This window comes from Streptopelia decaocto, assembly GCF_964273445.1.
Source record: "Streptopelia decaocto genome assembly, contig: HAP1_SCAFFOLD_344, whole genome shotgun sequence".
NCBI lineage: Eukaryota > Metazoa > Chordata > Aves > Columbiformes > Columbidae > Streptopelia > Streptopelia decaocto.
The window spans coordinates 22,927-43,091 of NW_028116636.1; positions in this window are offsets into that span (position 1 = coordinate 22,927).

A 20,165-nucleotide genomic window follows, 5' to 3' on the forward strand; every position below is an offset into this window, starting at 1 on the left:
GTATCTTAATGAATATATGAATATGTATGTGAATGGACTGTATAAATACTGTGTAACTTAAACTGACCAGCGAAGCCAGCTTTGGGTGCGAACCCCTGGTTTCCCAGCGCTGAAATAAAGCACCGCATAGAACTACGCCCGTGGTTATGTGTCCTGATTGCTAACAAAACCAGGGCAGAGTCACAGCCCAGGCAGCCAATCAGCTGCAGGATCAGCTCACGGGAGGAGACTGACAGCCCTCCCGACCAATGGTGGCACAGCCCAGGTGGTTGCTGTGCGGGCGGCCAGGGTGAGTTTTGCCGTGGGGGCCGTGGAGCTGCCCCACGGCTGAGCAGCCCCGGCCCAGCCCTGGGGCCCTTTTTCCTCCCTCTGGGGCCCTGGGGCTGTTGTTGCTGCCTCTGGCTCAGGTGTGCGTGGGCTGCTCTGGCCTTGTTCTCCTGGGCGGGGGAGGGGGCAGGGGGCACTTGGTGGAGAGGAGCTGCTGGGGCTGGAGCTGGAGAGAGCAGGAGAAGGGGAAGCAGCTGGAGGGTGAAGTGCAGGGGATCCCCACAGCTGCTGCTGCAGCTGCACAGAGACAGCTGCCCCTCTGGGTGAGGAAGAGTCCCTGTGAGCAGCCTCAGCAGAGCAGATCACAAACGTGCCCCGCAGGGTCTGTGTCAGTGAGGAAAATTACTGTACGGCCATAGAGTGTGTGTGTGTGGTGTGTATCCGGGAAGCCTCGTGGTGTAAGAGCTGTCAGACACCGATGTGTTCTCTTAGGTGCAGGATGGGCGAGCGACTGGAGCTACAGAATAGGAGGGGAGGAGAAGACAGACAGACAGAAGTGCCTGAACTCCACAGCTTGCCTGGTAGTGCAGAGAGCAGGAAGTGCGGTGAGTCCTGGGCCCTTGGGGACATTTCACCCTGTTTTGTGTCCCAGTCCCTCCCTGCTCCCTCCTCTTTCCTGCTGTGCCCTTCTTCCTCTTCATCTCTTCTCCCTCTGTCCCTCTGCTGCTTCCTCACCTATTCCTCCACCCTTCTGAATCTCTGTGCAGGGTTTCTCGTATCTCCCTCTCCGTCTCCACCCCTCTGTGTTCTCACCATCCCTGGTTTCTCTTTGTCGTCATTCTGGTCTGTCGCTCTGTCCTGCTCCGTGCCCCATCATTTCTCACTGTATCCCTCTGTCCTGCTCCCTGCACCTGTTCCTGCCCCTCTTCTTTTTCACTCCCTCTCCATCTTGCTGCCCACCCCAGGATTTTTTCCCAATCTCTATCCTGCCCCCAACCCTTATTGTTCTTTCTCTCTCCTGCTCCCTCTCTGTCTTTCTGCCTGTCTTCCCTTTCCCTGCTGCTTCTTTCTCCATCTCTGTCCAGATTACTGCTCCTTTTCCTTCTTGATGTCTTTCTATCCTGTTTGTCTTTCTGTCCTGGTTTTCTTTCTGTCTTCCTTGCCTGTTCCCAGTCCCATCCTTTCTCACTATATCACCCCTGTCCAGCTGGCTCTGCCTTTTCTTTGTCTTCTCTTCCTCTTTCCTGCTCCTCAGCCCTCTTTTCCTCTTCCTTCAGCTCATTGCTGCATGTTTCCCTTTTCCAGTCTCTTCATTTTGATCCGAACTTTGCTTTATTTCTCAGTCTTTCTTTTTGTCTCTCCATCTGTACATCCCCCTCCCTGTCTTTCTCTACCCCCTTCCTGCTTCTCCTCCTCCCCCCTCCCCATCCCTCTGTCCTGCTCCTCAGCCCTGCTGTTTCTTCCTCCCTGTCTCATCATGGCTCCTTGTTCCTTTCTGCCTTGATCTCTCCATCTCTCCATCCTTTTCCCTGTGTGTTTCTTTCTCTCTCAGCTCCTCTGTCTTCTCTCTTGTCTCATTTGTCTCTCTCTAGTCCTCTGTCCTTCTCCCCAGCAGCTTCAACTGAATGACCAGGTGTCCGTGCACTCTGGTGTTTCCTCATCCCTGCCCTGGGGAAGATCTGTGTCTGTAGGGCTGGGGATCATTTAGGAGCTGGTCTCCCTGTGCAGACAGCAGAGCTGGGTGCAGCTACAGCAGAGGTTGTTCTCAGCTGCTGCTCTGTGCAGCTTGTTGGAAGAGCGGCTGTGGTTCTTCTTTGGAAGGGAGGTTTCTTGTTCTGTGCTTACTGCTCCTCGGGACCCTGCACAGGAGCGGAGTTGGGGTCTGCAGGGACGGGTGGGACCTGCTGTGATTCCTGGTGAATGTGAACTCAACTTGTCCTGATGGCCTCGAATGAAACCAGACTGACTGTAGATGGTTTTCTTGCCTGTTTCAGTTCCAAACTACATGTTTGGCACTAAAACAAATGAGACTTTGTGCTGTTTTCCAGATGTCAGTGACTGCGAATCAGCTGAGAACATCACTGCCTTATGTACCAGGGCAGGTGGTCTGTGATCAGGGATGTGGACTTGCATAGCAGTGCTTTTATGAACATTTTATGGTCTTGCCACTTGAAAGCCCTTCATTTTCCTAGAAATTTTAAGATGATATTTCTTATTCGGAGGTTCAGACTCTGGTTGGACTTGATGTTGAATGGTCCATATAATGGGGTCCATAAAATAAGAATCTCGCTTCCTTGTTGTTTTCTTACACTGTCTGAATTTGGTAAGCGAAATAAAGAGTGGTTGACAGTGTCTGTTTTTTGAGAGTAACGTATTCCTGACTCTCTCTCTTTGTATGGTGAAGGTTTCTGCTGCACTATGATTTTGCTGGGCTGTGAGGCTGTGTTGGAGCAGCAGAGGGAAGAAGTGGTGGCTTTAAAGGCATTGAAGCTGTGGTAAAACTAGCAGGAAAAGCTCATTTCTTCCTAGAGAGCTGCCTGACAAAAATAGTTACAAGTAAAGACCCTTGAAGTTGGCTTTTTTTTTTTTAATTTACTCTTAATATGGAGCTTTTGGTATTGATTGATTGATTGATTGATTGATTTCTGGGAAGCAAGAAGTGAGAGCCTGTGCACTCCCATAGGCAGCGCTGCCTCCCAAATAGGTGCACCCTTCTCCACTTCTGTTCCTTCCATGCTCGTGTAGCACAAGGCCATGCAGTAGTGTGTAGATGTGGTGATTCCAATGTGGCTATGAGGTCACAGCCCCACGGTGACGTGCTGTGCTGTGTCTTGGCAGCAGCAGCATCATGGTGCGAGCGTGGGGCCATGGTCCTCACCCTCCTCCTCCTCCTGGTGTCCCTGCCAGCCCGGGACGCCCAGGCTGCTCCAGCCGAGCGCAGGGAGCAGGTGGGCGGGCAGGGGCAGCACCAGCCCCAGCAGCTCAGCAGGGCAGCAGTGGGGCCAGGGCTGGGGCCGGGGCCGGGAGAGCAGCCGGGCTGGGCCGGGCAGGGCGAGCCAGGCAGCACCAGGGTGTGGGCAGGGGGCAGACGCCCCGCAGGGAGGGGAGAGGGGCTGCGGCTGCTTCAGGGGCAAGTTCTGGGCAAGCAGGGGCTGGCAGTGGTGGCACAGCGGCAGAAACCAGCACTGAGTCCCTGTGGGGCCCTCCCTGCCCCCCAGCCTCGTGCCACACAGCCCCATCCCAGGGCACGCTTGGAGCCTTTGGGCCTGTTTCAAATCAAAGCTGGGATTGCTTTGGCCCTTTGGGCCAGTTTTGAGCTCAATCTGGGCACATTTGTGCCCTTTGGGGTCGTTTCTGCCTAGATCTGAGAGTTCTTTGGCTTTGCAGTCCAGTTTCTACCCAAATCTGGGGGTGTTTGGGCCACTTTTGGCTGTTTTTTACTCAAATCTGGGCATAGTTTGACTTTCTAGTCCAGTTTCACCCCAAATCTAGGGATGTTATACCCCATTTTGGCCAGTTTTGATCCAAATCTATTGGTGCTTTGGTTTTTCTGGCTCTTTTTACCTAATATACTCAGGTACTTTTGCCCATTATTTTCGCCTAATGGAGGTGCTGTGATCGAAATATGGGACGTTCTCACCTTTGCCGGCAATTTTGCTCCCAAATGTGGACATTTTTGCCTCTTTTGGCCACTTTTGCCCAAATAGTCAGAATCTTTTGCCTGTATTGGCCAATTTAGCCCCCAAATATTTGGAATATTTAGTCATTTTTCCAGTTCTGTCCCAAAATAGGGCTATTTCTCTGCAATATATGGGCATTGTTGTCCTAAATATGTTGTGCTGTGTTTTGTTTTGTTTTTTCTCTCTTCTTTATGTCCTCTTTTACCCGGAATGCAGGAGTATTGCTCTGTGAGCCTGGAAACCTCTCTGATCTGTGCTTGACTCCAGGCCATGGCATTGGCAGAGCTGATCGAGCTTCTCAGCTGGATCCTGGTTATGAGCCTTGGGCTGTCCCAGAGGTAAGTTGTCACTGTCTGTCTGCTTGAAGGAATAAACACTCATATTTTAATAGGTTATTCATGTATGATTGTACCCAGGATCATCTCAGAGGCTTTTCAAAAGCTTTTTGTGCCTTGGTGGTGTTACACAGACAAGTCATAGATACTATTTGCCTGCAAACCTGCTAGGTCTCAGCAAAAAGGTCACCCATGTTCCATTTCTAGCTGTGGGAACGTACACCTTTGTATGTGTCCTGTGTCATTACCTCACCCCCTCCCATCACTGCAGGTGACTGAGGAAGAAGGAGATCACAACATGCCATGGAAGCTCCTGACCCGTCTTTGACTCCCTGTTTGGTTCCTGCCGTCCATGGTGATCAAGCCTCTTGGTGTAATCCTGTTCCTGAGCCTGGGGACAATCCCGGGGTAAGTGTTCAGTCTTCATTGGTCACTGGCCTTTTGCATTTGCTAATATTTGGTTTATTATTTGTTAACATTTTCCTGCAATAGTTGAGTCTTGCAGTAGCCAGCAGGCTCTTTGCTAGAAGAAACATGGATGATCATTTTTTGCCCTGGTGCTCCATGCTTTCGTTTTGTGTGTGTGAGAGGTTTCCTGGTCAGAAGGCCCTGAGAGCCCCCATGTTTGTCCATCTGGTTCTTGAGGGGTGTTGCATGTGGCCTGGACACAGTAGTTTGGAAGCTGCCAGGTCCCAGCCAAGGGATCTGCAGCCCCTCTGCAGCTTTGGAAATTTCAGCATGCGTCTGGGCCCCATGTTGTTGCCTGACCCCCGTCCAGGCACTGCAGGTCACTGAGGACAAGGTAGATTACAACGTGAAATGGAAACGCTTTTCCTTTCTCCTTGATTCCAGCCGTCCCTGTAGGCAGCGGCTACTTGACTTCTTGAACTTGAGTCTGTCCGTGAGCCTCGGGGCGATCCCACAGGTACGACCTTGGAACAAATGAGCGTTTACATGTTAATTTTCTGTTCCTCTGAAATTTAGCTTTCTACTTTCTTGGCTGACGCTCGGTCACGCAGAGGGGAAGTGGGTCCGGCTCAGTGCTGTGCCCCAGAGGGCTCTGCCTTGCAAAGCTCTTTGCCAACTGCTCCATCTCTGCGCTGCTCGCAGTGCCGGCTGCCGAGCCAGCAGCAGGTTGGGGCTGAGTTTAGAGCTGGGTGAGCTCCAGGGAGTCCTTTCTCCTGACAGCTCCAGGCCTGGTCAGTGGCCACCGCAAGTGCTGGATAAATGTTGGCAAGATGCTCCTGATGGAAAGGGAGAGAGGAGCTGCCACTGGGATGGGTTTGGATCCTGAGGACACAGCGGTGGGTGACAGGGGTGGCCATTGCGGAGGGCCAGTGTGAGCTCTGGTGCTGCTGTCTCCAGGTTGGATCACCAGACCCAGGCCACCATGCTGGTTCACCAGATCTTTGGCGGATCCCTGTGGTTCTGTGTTGAGCGCTGGCTGCCAGGTCCTGGGCCTGTGACTCTCAGGGCAGCGGTTACCCTGAGAGCCTTGCAGTAAAAACCTTTTGGGAAAACTGCTGAGTGTGTGTAACTTACCCAGAGGTGCAGCTGGTCAGTCTTGTGGTTCCTGTGGGTTGTGGTGTGTGTTGTAGTGATGAAAAAAGCTGTTGGCTGGGGGCCCCCAGCTCTTTGCCACCAGCTGAGGAGCCCATGTTGGCAGTTATGTACCAGCACTTGCTGTCCCAGCACACAGTGGAATTGCACACTGTGAATCCTGGTGCCGACATCCCAGAGCCCAAAGCTGGAGAGGGGGAACACGGCAGCTGCCTGTGCTGTGCTGGGGTGGTGTTGGTGCAGGTGTTGTGCCAGGGTGTGCTTACTGCTCTTGCTTTTGCAGTGAAGTTCTCAGTGTGCAAGAGCATCTGGGAGACCTCTGACCCTTTCCTGGACCTGGTGCTGGAGATCAGGTAGTGGGGCAGGGTGTGGGTGGGGGGAGCTGTGCTCTCACAGGGGATGTTCCTGCAGCTGCACCGTTACTGCTCTCGAGGCTGCGTAACTGCCAGTGTCAGGCAGGGTGCAGGCAAGAGGGAAGCAGCTTCTGTTGTTGTGCTGCCTCTGTCTGGCAGAGCAGAGCCTGTTGCCTGAGCATGAGCCACGACTCCTCCATTGAGGCTCCATGGGACTGGGGACAGTACAGCCGTCCCTCATGGCATGCTGGCCAGTGCCTGGCTGGGGCCAGGCTCAGGGGTTTGGTGCAGTCTGTGGCCCTGTGCTCATGATCTGTTTTATCTCTCGGGGCCAGCGTCTCTGATCAGGTGCAAAAAGCTGTGACCAACAGCCCCATGTCTTCACCAGTGACAGGCCAGGTGAGTCCTGAAGGCTGTTCTGGGCCAGAGCTGCAGGGAGCTGCTGCCCCTCTGCCTGCTCTGCGAGGGCAGGTGTGCTGCAGCTTGGCAGGGAGGCAGGCACTGCACCCAATGGACAGGGGTGAGGGAGGATGACTTGCAGGAAGGATCCTGCTCAGTTAAGAGTTGCTGTGTGAGCTTGGAGGGGATGGGATTGCAGTATCACCCTGTGTCCTTGGCACAGTGATTCCGCCTGGAGGCCCAAAAAGCTGCTCACCCTCCTGCAGCTGCCTCCTGTGCCCAGAACAGTTCAGAGCTCCTGCAACACCAGCAGCACAAGTGGGGCCAAAGCAGAGCTGTCCTGGCAGAGCTCCTGGGAGAGCAAGCAGCCACCTACCTCACCCAAGCTGCTGCTGGAGCCCATCCCCAGCCAGGAGCCCAGGGGCAGTGGGGAGAATGCTGAGACCCTGGAGAGGGACTCCTGCAGCAGCGGTGCTGCCAGCCCAGTGCACGGCACAGCGGGGATCTGCCCAAAGCGTCCCAGAAGGCCCAGGGTGGAACCAGGAGCTTTTGCACCTCTCAGGAATCAGGCTGTGGCATGGACCTCCCTACTATCTCCAGCACCAAGATGGCTGCACCCAAAGACTCCTAACTGGCAAAATTGAAATCCTCCCTGTTGGCCAGTGCTGCTTGGAGATGAACATCACCATGTCACCACCACCAGCCATGAAGCTGGTACTTTCTCCCAAAAAGTGAGTCTGAGCTTCTGCCTGGAGTCTTCGACAGGTGCCTTGTGTCTTCTGAGCTGGAGATTGTGTTGGGGAGAGTGTAGACTGGATGCTGGGTGTCTTGCTAAGCTGGAGGCAGACAGGGAGAGCCCCTCAGCCCCAGGGCTGCAGCAGTTGCTCTGGTTTGGGGTACAGGGCCAGGTCCCTGCTGTTGTTCCCATCCCTGATTAAGGCTGGAGAAACGCCTCCTGTCTTCTTGCTCAGGACAGAGGGGCGGCTGTGCCAGTCCCTGGAGCGGGGTGGCCTCACCAATCTTCTCTGAGTGTCTTGTCCCCTGGGGCGATGGGAGCAGGTGACTCCCCAGCTGGAGGCTGCAGAGTCTCCTCCTCCCCACGCAGGGGCTGGGACCGGCCCTCTGGGCGCTGCTGTGCAACCAGGGCTCAGGACAGTGCGCTGGCGTTTCTGTTTAAATTTCCTTCCTTCCTTTTTTCGTTTCTGCTTCTAACAGAAAACACTTCTGATTTGTTGACCACCCCCCACTTTCCTCTCCCCTTCTGTGTCATTACCCTTCTTTTTTCTCTGGGATCACCTTCTTATTTTCTTCTCTTGGCTCATGGAATCCTCTTTTCTTTAGATCACTTAGCTTGTTTTTTTTTTTCATGTCAATAACTGCAGGCAGCATCCTGTGGAAGGCGAGCAGAAGTGACCATTGCACACCACCTCATTCACAATTTGCCAACCACACCTACCCCATGGACACCACCCACCCCAACTCCTTGGTCTTTTGGCAAGTTGAGGTAAGTGGTGCCAGTCGCTCCCAGGCTCCTGCATGGCAGCAAGGCCAGTAGTCCATGAGGCAACTGTCTGACATGGCAGGTGGCCCGGGGGAGTGATTTCAGCAGCCACCTCTCCTGTTCTCTTGATTGGCTAAGATGGTAGCAGTTGGGTGCTGTGCTTGTGCACTGTGGAGTGTGGAGGAAGAGGGGGGCTCCTGCTCCTGACCTGGCCTTCAGATCATGTCAGCCTCTTTTCCTGTTCTGCAGGCTGTCCTCATCTGCTCTCCATTGGCCAAATCATGAAAAGCCGACCTTCAGCTTCATCCTCAGCTCAGCCCTTTGGCTCCCAGCCTCCCCATGACCAGCTGTTCCACTGCCCACCCTTCGCACCACCTTCCTCCCTGCAGCAGCGAGAAGGAGCCCAGCCAGGTCACCCCTGGTTCCTCCAGAAAGTGTCAGTGTAAGCAGCACCGTGGAGCAGACAGCAGCCCCTGTGCTCTGGCTGTGAAGGACAAGGATCAAGTCTCCAGCCCCAGGGAAGAAGAAGAAGAATCTCACAGGAGGGCTCAGTGTCCCCTGCAGGGAAGGAGGTGGCAGGCAAGGGTCCCAGCGGTGGCAGGGAGGCACCCAGCTGTCAGCACCGAAAGATCAGGACTGGTGCAAGTGTCAGGCCCCAGGACCTGTCTGGACACAGGGCCCATCTGCCCCCTCAAGAGGAAGAAAAGAGGAGATGGAGGAGACTTAAGAGTGCTGCTCAGGGTTAGAATTAGGTTTAGCATTAGGGTTACAGATTGTGGGTAAGGGTTAGAATGAGGGCTTGGGTTTAGGTTTAGTGTTTAGGGTTTGAGTTAGTGATAGGGTTAAAGTTAGGTTTAGGGGTTAGGATTAGGATTAGAGTTACAGTTTGCTGTTAGGTGCTAGGGTTAGACTTAGGGTTAGATGAGTGTTAGGGGTTAGTGAAGAGTATTATGGCAAGTAGTTAGGGTTAGGGGTAGGGACAGAATTAAGGTTGGGTTTTGGTTAGAGGTAGGTTTATGGTTTAGGTTTAGAGTTAGCGTTAGTGGTTAGGATTAGGGTAGGGTTAGGGATGAAGAATTGGCATTGTAGTTAGTGGTATGGTTTGTGGATAAGGGAAATGGTTAGATTTTGGGTTTGAGGTTAGGATTAGGGGTCTGGTAGTGCTTGGAATAGTGGTTAGGGTTAAGAGTTAGTCTTAGAGCGATGGGTAGAGTAAGGGCTGGAATTTGGAGCAGAGCTGGGGTTAGCGGTTAGGACCAGGATCAGAGTTTTGCTTAGGGTTATCATTTGTTGGTTATTGTTTCTTGGCTAGTGTGTATTAGTTAGGTTTAGAGTTAGCATTAGTGTTTAGGGTTAGGTTTCAGTGTTAGGGTTAGGGGCTAGGATTAGAGGATATGTTAGGTTGAGGATTAGTGCTACAGGTTAGAGTTAGGATTAGGTTTGTATTAGCATCAGAGGTGGCTAGTGTTTCGTCAGATGTAGGGATAGGGCTTTGGGTAAAGCACAGGGTCAGGATTTGAGTTACCAGTTAGGGATTAGGAGTAGTGTTAGGTTGAGATAAGTTGTATGGTGAGGCTTAGATAAGGGTTAGGGGTTTGGGTGTAGAGTTAGAGTTAGCATTAGGTAAGGTTTCAGGTTAGGTTTAGATGACAGGTAGGTTTAGGGGTTAGGGTTATAGTTAGGATTAGGGTTTGCGGTTAGGGTTAGTGGTTAGTTTTCGAGTTCTAATTAGAGATAGGGTTAGACTTAGCCTTAGGGAAAAGAATTAATTTTAGTTTTAGGGATAGGATTTGGGTTAGTGTTAAGGTGTAGGGGTTATTGTTAAAGTAAGTTGAGGTTTAGAATGAGGCTTGCAGGCTAGGGTTGGGGTTAAGGTTTAGGAGTTAGGTTTAGAATAAGTGTTAGGGGTTTGTTTTTGTGGTTAGAGTTAGAAGTAGAGTTAAGAACAGGGTTATAGTAAGCAGTTAGGACTCAGGGTTATGGTTATAGTTAGGCTTAGGGTTAGATTAGGGTTATTGTTAGGGTTTGGTGTTAGGGCTTTGGTCAGGGCTAGAGTTAGCATTAGGTTTCAGGTTTAGTCTTAGGGTTAGGATTTACAGTAAAGGTTAGAGTTTGGGTAAAAATTAAGGTTTAATTTAAGGGTTAAGTTAGGGTTAGATTGAGAGTTAGGGTTAGAATTTGGTTTAGGTTTAGCATTTAGATGAGGGTTAGGTTTTAGATAAGGTTGAGGGTTAGTGTTAGATAAGGTTTTGGGTTAGGGGCTAGAGTTAGGGTTAGAGTTTGGGATAGGCTTAGGGAGCATGGTTAGGGTTAGTGTTTGGGGTTAGGGTTTTGAGTGAGGGTTATGGGTCAGGTTTTGGGTTAGAGTTAGTCTTAGAGCTGGGATTAAACTTTGGGGAAGAGCTTAGAGTATAGTGTTAAGGGTTAGGAGTTTGTGTTTGGGTTATATGAGGTTTACGTTAGGGTTACGTGGTAGGAATGTAGGAATTAGAGAGTTGGGTTAGATTTTGGGGTTAGGGGTTTGAGCTAGGGTTAGGGGTAAGGGTTACATTTAGGGTTAGAAATAGGGTTAAATGTAGGCCAAGGGGTCAGAGTTAGGGTTAGAATTACTGTGTTTGAGTTAGATGAGGTTTAGGATTAGGGTTATGTGTTAGAGTTAGGCTTCAGGGTTAGGAGTTACGGTTAATGCTAGAGTTAGGAGCTACGGATTAGTCTGAGAGGTAGGGTTTGAGGTTAGGGTATGTGTTTGCATTGGGCTTTGGGTTAGGTGTTCAAGTATTAGGGGTAGGATTTGATTAGTGTTGGAGTTCGAGAGTAGTGTCAGTGGAAGTGGTTAGGGTTAGGGGTTAGTTTTAGGAGGTAGGGCTAGGGTTAGGGTTATGTTTAGAGTCAGGGTTAGGGTTAGAGTTAGGGGTTGGGTCAGGGTTTGATTAGGATTAGGGTTAGAATTAAGGTTAGGGCTTTTGGGTTTGGGTTAGGGATAGAGTTTGGTTTTAGGTTGAGGCTTAGATTTGTGATTACAGTAAGAAGGCTAAGCATTAGGTTTAGAGTTGGAGTTAGGGTTAAGGGTTTGCATTAGCGTTCCATTAGGGTGAAGAGAATTGGGTAGAATTTAGGGTTAGGCTTAGGGTTGAGGGAGTAGCATTAGTGGACATAGTTAGGAGTAGCTTAGGTGTAGGAGTTGGGGCTTGGGGTAAGATTTAGGGGTTGGGGTTAGAGGTAGGGATAGGAAATATAATTAGGATTAGGGTAAGGGTTAGATTAAAGTTTACGGGTTAGGAAGTAGTGTTGGCAAAGGTGGTTAGGGTTAGGTTTTAGAATTTTGTTGGAGATAGGGATTCGGGTTCATGGTTAGGGAGTAATGTTATTGTAAATGGTTAAGATTAGCATAGGAGATTAGGTTTAGGGGTGAGGCTAGAGTTAGGGTTAGAGTTAGGCTTAGGATTCTGTTTAGAGGTCAGGTTAGGGTTAGATTTCATGTTAGGGTTAGTGTTGGGTTAGGTTGGCTTAAGGGTTGTGGTTAAAGTTAGGTTAGTGATAGGGTTATGGTTAGGTTCAGGTTAGGGTTTAGGTTTAGTGTTAGGACTAGGTTTCAAGTTAGGGTTAGAGTTAGTATTAGGGTTTAGGCTTACCATTAAGGTTTTAGTTAGTGTTAGGAGTTAGCATTAGAGTTATCATAAGTGTTCGGTTTGTGTTAGGGAGCAGTCTTATGGTTAGTGGAACTGGTTAGGGTTAGGTAGAGTTAGTTTCAGGGTTTAGGGGTTATTGCTCGAGTAAGGGTGAGGTTTAGATTGATGGTTACTGGCTAGGGTTAGGGTTAAGGTTTAGGGCTGAAGTTTAGAGTCAGCTTTAGGGGGTTGGTGTTAGGCTTAGGTATTAGGGAGAAGAATTAGGATTAGATTGAAGGATAAGATTATGGCTAAGATAAGTGGTTAGGACTTAGGTTTAGGGTTATAGTTCCTTTTAGGGTTAGATTAGAGTCAGTTATTGGGTAGTGTTACCAGTTAGGGAGAAAGGTTAGAGTTAGGGCTTGATGTTAGCGTTAGATTTTGGGTTGGGGGGTATTGTTAGGTTAGGGTTTGGATTTCTATTTATGTGATGTTAGTCTTAGGGTTAGAGTTAGGGGTTTGTCTTAAATTTTAGGATTAGATTTAGGATTAGTATTTAGGTTTACATTTAGGCTTAAATTTTAGGATTTGGTTTAGGGTAATGGTTGGATTAGGGTTAGCATTGGGAGTTCCGGAGTTGTCTTAGGGGTAGAGTTAAGTTTTGGGGTTAGATTTAGGGGTAGGGTTAGATTAAGGTTTAGGGTAAGAATCAGGGTTAGGGCATTGAATTAGTTTTAGAGTTAGGGCTAGAGGTTGGTCTTAGATTTAGACTTTGCTTTAGGATTACAGTAAGTGATTGGACTAACATTAGAGGTTTAGATTTAGGGATAGGTGTTAGGGGTAGTGTTAGGGTTATTATTAGGGTTTGATTAGGATTAGGTTTAGGGTTTATGGGTAGGGATGTGGTTAGTGGTAAAGGTTAGTATTAGGGTTACTGTTAGGAGTAAGGATTAAGGTTAGGGGTTAGGGAATAGTGTTAGTATAAGCAGTTAGACTTCATGTTTCAGGGGAAAGGGTAGGAATATGGTTAAAGTTAGCACTATTTGTAAGTATTACAGTTATAGTTAGGTTTAGGTTAGGGGTGAGTGTTAGGAGTTAGAGTTAGAATTAGGGTTAGGGTTAGGGTAAGGGTTAGAGGTCATCCTAGGGGTTACCATTATAATTTTCATTAGATTTAGGATTAGAATTAGGCTTAGATTTTAGACTTAGAGTTAAGATTTGAGTTAAAGATAAGGATTAGGATTAGGATTAGGGTTGGGGTAAGGTTTGGATTAGAGTTAGATGTTGGGGTTAGGAGTTTTGTTATTTGGATGGTCAGGTTTAGGTTTTAGATTTATATTGAAGGGTTAGGGCTAGGACACTGGGTTAGGGTTTGAGGTAGTGTTAATGTTATTTTGGGGATAGGGGTTTAGGGTTAAAGTTTATCTTAGAATGATGGGTTAGGATTTAGCATTAGATTAGAGATAGGTTTAGGTTAGGCTTTACGGTTAGGCTTAGAGGTTGAGTTAATGGTTAGGGTTAGATATTAGGGTTGGGTTAGTGTTAATTTTAGTATAAGTGCTTATGGTTGGCGGCTGGGTTCAGGAGCTAGAGATAGAAATGGGGCTAGGATTAGATTAGGGTTATGTTTAGGTTTAAGGTTTCATTTAGAGTAAATTTAGGGGTTAGGCTTAGATTTCAGGTTAGAATTAGGGTTAGTGTTGGGTCTGGGTTAGGGTTAGGTTAGGTTAGTTTCAGCTTACCATTAAGGTTAGGTTAGTGATAGGGTTAGTGTTAGTTTAGGGTTATAGTTTAGGATTGGGCTTAGGGTTTAGGGTTGCTGTTAGGGTTAGAGTCAGGGTTAGGGCTCAGTTTTAGATTTATGGTTAGAGTTAGTGGTAGAGGTTAGGGGTAAGGTTAGGGTATGGGTTGGAATAGTGTTACGTTTCGGGGTTAGGGTGTAGTTTGGATTTACATTTAGGGTTTGGTTAGTGTTCAGGTTAGAGTTAGGGTTAGTGGTTAGTTTTAGATTTACATTTAGGGTTAGGTTTAGGGGCCAGGGAGTTGTGTCAGTGGAAGTGGTTAAGTTTAGGGGTTAGTTTTAGGATTTAGGGTTTGAGTTAGGGTTAAGTTTCAGATTAGATTTAGGGTTAGATTACAGTTTGGGGATGGTGTTTACAGTTAGATTTATGGTTAGGGGTTTGGATGAGGTTTACATGGGTTAGAGGTGAATTTAGGGGTTAGGTGTAGATTTCAGGTTAGAATTAGGGTTAGGTTAGGTTAGGGTAGGTTAGGTTAGGTTAGTTACGGCTTAACATTAAGGTTAGGTTAGTGATAGTGTTAGGTTAGGCTTAGCGTTTAGTATTGGGGTTAGAGTTTAGGGTTACTGTTAGAGTCAGGGTTAGGGCTCAGTTTTAGGTTTATGGTTAGAATTAGTGGTAGTTGTTAGGATTAAGGTTAGGGTAAGGGTTGGAATAGTGTTAGGTTTCGCGGTTAGGGTGTAGTGTTAGGGTCAGTTGAAGTGGTTAGGTTTATGGGTTAGGGACAGGGGTAGGGTTAGGGTTAAGTTTAGATTTAGATTTAGGTTTATGATTAGAGGTAGGGTTAGGGTTTGAGTTTAGGCTTAGACTCAGGCTTTGATTTAGGATTAGAGGGAGGGTATGGGTTAAGCATTATGGTTAGATTTTTTTAGGGATAGGTGTTAGGGGGCAGGCTTACAGTTAGGATTAGGTTGTGAATAGGGTTAGGGTTTGGGGATGGGGGTAGAGATTAGGTTAGGGTTAGAGTTATGGCTTAGAGGTTGGGATCAGGGTGGAGGTTTAGCAATGGATGTTCATATATGTGGTAATGGTTAGGGGTTACTTTTATGGGTTAGGGGAAGGGTTAGTGATTAGGGAGATGAGTTAGTATTATAGCTAAGGATAGTGTTAGGGTCAGCAGTTATGACTTAGGGTTAGGGTTTCAGCTAGGGTTAGATGATGGTTAGGGTTAGAGTTGGCATTACCAGTTGGGGGAAGGGTTAGAGTCTGGTGTTACGGTTTTGGTTAGGGGTAGAGTTAGCGTTAGATGTTTAGGGTTAGACTTGGAGTTAGGTTTAAGAATTACAGTTAAGGTTAGTGTTAGGGTAAAAGTTATGGATTAGTTTAAGGGTTAAGTTAGGTTTAAGAGTTAGGATTGCATTTAGAGTTAGGGTTAGCACTAGGGTTATCATTTAGATAAGGGTTAGTGTTGGATAAGGTTTAGGGTTAGGTTTAGATTAGGGTTAGGGAATAGAGTTAGAGTCAGGGTCAGGATTAGAGTACAGGTTAGGTTTAGGGGTAAGGGCCTATGGTTAGTGCTTGTGGTTAGGCATTTGAGTTAGGGATAGGGGTTAGTTTTCAGGTTAGGGTTAGGCTTACTGTTAGGGTTAGGCTTAGGTTTAGGAGTTAGGGTTAGGGTTGGAATTGGGGTAAGGGCTTGGGGTTACAGTTAGATTAGTTTTAGGTTAGTGTTAGGGTTGGTGGTAGGGGTTTATTTTGGGTTAGGGGTTAGGGAGTAGCGTTATTATAAGTGGTTAGGATTACCGTAAGGGGGTAGGGTTAGGAGTGGGGATAGGGTTAAGGTTAGATGACGGGTTAGAATTGCAGTTAGGGTTTGGGATTAGAGGTAGAGTTAGGTTTCGGGACAGGGGTTTGGGCTTCAGATTAGATTCAGGGTTAGGGTTTAGGATAAGGATTAGGCTTTTGGTAAGTGTTGGGTTAGTGTTACGGGTTGGGGTTACGGAGTAGTGGAAGTGGTTAGGAGTAGGTTTAGGTACTAGGGTTAGATTTCGGGTTAGGGTTTGGATTTACATTTTGGGTATGGTTAGTGTTCAGGTTAGAGTTAAGGTTAGTGGTTAGTTTTAGATTTACAGTTAGGGTTAGATTTAGGGGCCAGGGAGTTGTGTCAGTGGAAGTGGTTAAGGTTAGGGGTTAGTTTTAGGATTCAGGGTTTGAATTAGGGTTAAGTTTCAGATTAGATTTAGGGTTAGGGTTAGATTAGAGTTAGGGGATGGTGTTTCCAGTTAGACTTATGGTTAGGGCTTTGGATGAGGTTTACAATTAGGATTAGATTAGTGTTAGGATATAGTTAGTGTTAGGGCTAAGCATTAGGTTTCAGAGTTAGGGAATAGTGTAGGCGTAAGCAGTTAGAGTTAGGTTTTAATATTAGGGTGGAAGGGTAGGACTAGGGTTAGGGTTAGAGTTAGGATTATGGGTAAGTAATAGAGTTAGATTAGGTTTAGAAGAGGGTTAGAATGTAGGGTTGGAGTTAGCGTTAGAGGTTAGTTTTATGTTTTGGGTTAGAGTTAGGATTACGTTTTAGCTTTAGATTTAGGTTAGAGTTAGGGATGGGGTTAGCATTAGGGTTAGGGTTAGTGTTAGGCAGTAGTGTTAGTGGAATGGTCAGAGTGAGGTTTTAGATTAATATTGGAGATGGAGGTTGGGGTTGGCTTTAAGGGTTGCAATTCTGGTTAGTGGTAGGGGGTAGTGTTGGTGTAAGTCGTTAGGAATAGTGTAAGGGGTTAGGTTTAGGGGTTAGGGGTCGGGATAGCTTTAGGTTTAGGATAATGGGTTAGGGTTTGAATTAGGGTTAGTTTAGGGTTAGAGTCAGTCGTAAGAGTTGCAGGTTAGGATTTAGGGTTAGGGCTTGGTTTAGGTTAGTGTTTGGTTTAAGGCTGGTGTTAGTATGATGGGTTAGGGTTACTTTTAGGGTTAGGCTAGGGTTATAGGTTAGGGTTAGAGGTAACATTAGGGTGATATTTCAGGTAAGAAGTAGGGGAAGGCTAGGGTTAGGGTTAGTTTTAGGGTTAGGCGGGGTTTGGTTTAGGTTAGATTTTGGGCTAAGAGGTAGGGTTAGGGTGGTGGTTGGGTTAATGTTAGGGTTAGTTTTAGGTGAATGCTAGGTGTAGGGTAAGTTTTAAGAGCAGGGGTTAGGATTAGGGTTAGGGTAAGGGATGGATAAGTGTTAGGGTTAGGGCTTAGGGAGTGGTGTTAGTGGAAGTGGTTAGGGTTGGGGTTTAGCTCAGGGTCCCAGGGGGATTCGTCAGGTTCCAAGGCCTGGATGAAGAGCTCCCTTCTTGGTCGCACACATCCCAAAAGACAGGGACACGTCTGTGACTGATCTGCCTGGCGCTGTCCCACCAGCAGTGGCAGATGCATCCTGGAGAGGAGTGGAGCTGCCAGGCGCTGTCAGAGGATCTCCCTGAGGTGCCACTCGCTGCCCACCCAGACTCACACACTGTCCCTGGCTGTGACAGATACACCAGCTACGAGCTCTGGACACAGGACACAACAGTCCAACAGCAAAGACCATCCCTCCTGTCCTGAAAGACTCTTATGACCCCTGGAGCCCAAAGCCATGGACCACATGAACTCACTGGACATTTTAGAGGCGTGGCCTATAGACTGAGGAATGAGATCTGTGTGTATATCCAGAGATAGGAAAAGTGCTGTTGATTAACTGGAATGTATTGGAGAGTGTGGGACCCGGGCACAACACAGATGGTACAGAATAAGGGGGGGGGCACTGTCCTGGTTTCAGCTGGGAGAGAGTTAATTTTCTTCCTAGTAGCTGGTAGAGTGCAGTGTGTTGGATTTAATCTGAGAAGAATGTTGATAGCACAGGGATGTTTGGTTGTTGCTAAGCCATGTTTATACCAAAGCAAGGACTTTTCATCAAGGAGGCTGGAGGTGCACAAGAAGCTGGGAGGGGCACAGGCAGGACAGCTGGCCCAAGTGGCCAAAGGGATGTTCCACACCATATGATGTCATGCTTGGTATGTAAACTAGAGAAAAGTTATCTGGGGGACTGCTGTTTGGGATCTGGCTGGGTGTCACTCAGTGGGTTGTGAGCAGTTGCATTGTGCGTGACTTGGTTTATATCTCCTGTTATTATTATTACCATTTTTGCAATTGCTACTATTACTACTGCCATTATTATTAGTAGTATTATTATTACTATTACTATTATTATTTTATTTATTATCATTATTATATTGTAGCTGTTGTAGCTGTTGTTGCTATTGTTGCTATTGTTGCTATTGTTGCTATTGTTGCTATTGTTGCTATTGTTGCTATTGTTGCTATTGTTGCTATTGTTGCTATTGTTGCTATTGTTGCTATTGTTGCTATTGTTGCTATTGTTGCTATTGTTGCTATTGTTGCTATTGTTGCTATTGTTGCTATTGTTGCTATTGTTGCTATTGTTGCTATTGTTGCTATTGTTGCTATTGTTGCTATTGTTGCTATTGTTGCTATTGTTGCTATTGTTGCTATTGTTGCTATTGTTGCTATTGTTGCTATTGTTGCTATTGTTGCTATTGTTGCTATTGTTTTGCCTTTCTGTCTCATTAAACTGTCTTCATTTTAACCCAAGATGTTTGTTTCTTTCCTGATTCCCTCTCCCATCCCACTGGGCTGGAGGGAGTAAGAGAAGGGCTGTGTGTGATGTTCAGCTGCCTGCTGGGTTAAACAAAACAGTCCTGGTGAAAGGAGTGATCATGCAAGGTGTCCCAGAGGAAGAGGTGAACCTGAGGAGGGCACAGGGTAACAAGGGCCCTTCAATGCCAGGACAGGCTGTGAGGAGCCAGGATGCCAAAAGATGTCAGACTGGAGAATGTTTCAGGACACCATCTTGGTTCAGCCCTCCTCTGCCTTTTGTGCCATGAGAGACACCCCATGGTCCTGCCCAGCCTTGTCCTCGGCTCCTGAGCCAGCTGGGAAGATGGAAAGGGCTCAGCAGCAGTGATCCTCATCCAGCTGGGTCTGTTTCCCAGCCCAACCAGCGTGGCCAGAGCAGAGTCACCCATGGCCCCAGGGCACCACAGCCCCTCGCTCTGCAGAGCAGCATCGCCAGCTCAGGGCCCTGTGGGAGCACAGGGAGGGAACCAGGACCAGCCGGCCAGGCCAGGCTGGACACCCTCACCTGGGGAAAGGGATGTCCCTGGAGAAGAGCAAGGGAGCATTTCTGTGCCTGCAGGGAGGAATCCAGGAGGAAGAGAAACCTCTTTCTGCAGACACTCATTTGGGTCAGGCTGCTCTGTTGCTGGAGCAGGACTCTTGTTCTGGTCTGAGGAGAGGGGCTGGCACTGATGGACACAGGTCATCCGTGGTGGGGATCTGCTGGAGTTGAATCTGCTTTTCCTGTCTGTCCACACCTCCTCAGGAGACACTCTGCATCAGTATCCGTTGAAGAATTCTTCTATCACATCTTCAAAGTGCTCATTCAAAATGTCCTCTTTATCTGCTCTCCTGAAACCTCTCTAATTAACTCTACAAGCTTTGTAGAGCTTGAAGAAAATTATGCAGGAGACGTGGCTTGTGAGAGCTTGGGGCATTTTAGTGAGCTCATGCTGCATTTGAGGCTGAGTCCATGAACCTCAGGTACTGAGAACAAACAAAGCTCTCAAGGAGGCAAAGTCAGAAACAAAACTTCAAAGCTCCTTGAAGTGTTAATGGGCCCCACTGAGGCCTGTTACTGACAAAGGCTCCCCAGGGATCCATCGGAGGCTGTGATGACAGGTGGGCCAAGGCCCTGTGCAGGTGGCTCTGATGCTCAGAAACTCCTTGGTCTGCTTTCTGAAGCAGAAAGGAGACCCATGAGCTCCAGGCAATGGGAAGGGGGATCCTGTCCCTCACACGCGGCTCAGGGCTCTTCCTGGGACCGTGGGATGTGTGTGTGCAAGGCCCAGGGAAGGACAACACTGGGACAACAACTTCCAGCTTCCCCATGGGGCTGAGAGGAGGCAATGAGGCCGCAGTGCCATGAGGACTATAATAAGTGATGGTCAAAATTATTATTGTTGAACAAATCGAGTGGGACTTAGTTATATTATGCATATTGTTAAGTACCCCCCCCAGTGACTCAGCATTCTCGAGGCTAGAAACCAGCAGTGTCTGGAATCTTCCACGGCAACATCTTCCACGGCAACATCTTCCACCAATCCGAGAGCTGCTGGATGCCCACGAACAGCATCAACCAATGCGTGAACACGTGTATAATTTATATAAGCACCTGCGAAGAGTGGAGGGTGTGCCCGGTTGGCGGAACTAAGTTTCCCCCGGTCACCCAGCGCTGTTTTGCCTAATTACCGCTTGCTGGAATTTGCTTGTTTAATAAAATTAATTGATTGGCTCAAAAACTCGACTTCATTTATAACAAGGACAACATGTTTTCTCATTGGCCTCAGTGGCAGAGACAACTGCCATGGCTAAGGTGACAGAGACCTGGGTTCTGTGGGTCCCTTCCAGCCTTGCCCGTGCCCTTTGCCATCTCCACCACAGGCTGCTCCACACAGTCCTACCCCTGCCCCTCTTTCCCTGCAGGCTGCAGACACCCATCTCGCTTCCCCACCTGCTCTCAGCCCAGCATTTCTGCACCTTCACTGATGTGTCTGCACCCTCACTGGCTGTTCTTCGGAACACAAACCATGGGCTGATCCAGACTACCTCTGGGCGACCTCTTGC